The sequence below is a fragment of the Fopius arisanus genome, unplaced genomic scaffold (assembly GCF_000806365.1).
Source record: "Fopius arisanus strain USDA-PBARC FA_bdor unplaced genomic scaffold, ASM80636v1 scaffold00936, whole genome shotgun sequence".
Taxonomy (NCBI): Eukaryota; Metazoa; Arthropoda; class Insecta; order Hymenoptera; family Braconidae; genus Fopius; species Fopius arisanus.
In genome coordinates, this window is record NW_011888675.1 from 1 (window position 1) to 1,347 (window position 1,347).

General features: G+C 40.5%; 1 long non-coding RNA gene across 1 annotated transcript; it reads right to left on the reverse strand.

Annotated features, from left to right (window-relative positions):
• Positions 1–29: 29 nt before the first annotated feature.
• On the reverse strand, positions 30–594 carry LOC105273097 (uncharacterized). The gene is made up of 4 exons (XR_892881.1): positions 463–594; positions 335–378; positions 206–266; positions 30–117 (listed from the first exon to the last, which is right to left on the reverse strand). It is a non-coding gene; the product is annotated as an uncharacterized lncRNA (long non-coding RNA).
• Positions 595–1,347: the final 753 nt, after the last annotated feature.

A 1,347-nucleotide genomic window follows, 5' to 3' on the forward strand; every position in this document is an offset into this window, starting at 1 on the left:
AAAAAAAAATCCACTAACAATTCGAATATCGACAATGAATTCCTTCTGGAAACGCTCAAACGTCGGAAAACAGCAATCTGCGTCTCTCGAAGTATCCACAGAACCCAAAAAGAGAACCTGAGCACAAACAAAATAAAGAATAATTAATTAATTATGAAGCACAGATTTCGCGTTATAAATATATGAAAACAAAATATATACAAACCAACTGGAAGAAGAAGCAAACACCCGAACACACCAATGCTTCGATGACAATCAAAAGATAACTGAAAATAATTATGATATAAGTTAGAGATAGTTTAAATATTAATGAAATAAATATTTGCATACTTACCCTTATAATGACGAAACCTGCATACTGGAACAACCCAGACAAACCTATGAAAAAGAGAGACGATTATGTAAATAAATCAAATGAAAATCATACATTAATTATAAAATAAGAAGATAAACACTACTTACCATGGGCAACATAACCCCAGCTGTTAAACCACCGGTGACAGTTCCACCGCAGCGCATAAAGGCTATCTCACATTCAGAGGCGAACAACCGCCGCTCTACTGTTCAAGCAGCAACCACAACGCCACCGCATCTGTAACTAATTCATAATTCAATTATAAAATTCGCTATTATCGATACTACTAAAATGCAATTAAAACATAATTAAATGATAAAAATTTGTTGCGGCCTACGGGCGGCTGGACGATCGGTTATTTTCTCAAGAGGGTGACCCCCAAAACTGAATTGACCGCGACCAGTTACGTCTAAACGGAGGCCAAAGTTAAATGGGCTCGTATTGTGTGGGATAAAACACTGAAGTGTACCATGCTAGGTTACGCAGGAATTCTGATTAGTGAGAGAATCGCGCAGAGATAGAGAGGAAAACTTTCTATTGATTAATTTAGGACTATTTATTGGGGTACTAAAATACAGGATTGTTACAGCAATCCAAGATGAAACCGCTCAATTTTGACGGGGGAGATAGGTAACACTGAGGTGAAGGAAGGATTACAATTGATTCAAGACTTACAGTTGATGATAAACAGGGAAGTAGAAGGTGTGCACGATCACTCAGTCGCGCTGCGGTGGGCTCGGCGGTTTCCTCAAAAGTTGAAGGGGTAGAACTCGGTGATTTCTCGAAGATGAGACGATTCTCGGGGTGTGAAGAAGAGGTCGACGAACTCGGAAATTCGTTGCGATAATCTAGGTGTTCCGGTCGTTCACCTGGCAGGTGAGAAGATGTCGAACCGGAGGTTCGGGCGGTGCAATAAAAGATCCCAATTTTCCGTCGGACCAGGGGTGGCGGCTCGGCTTCTCGTGGACTTCAGATGTCGGATCACTTTTTAT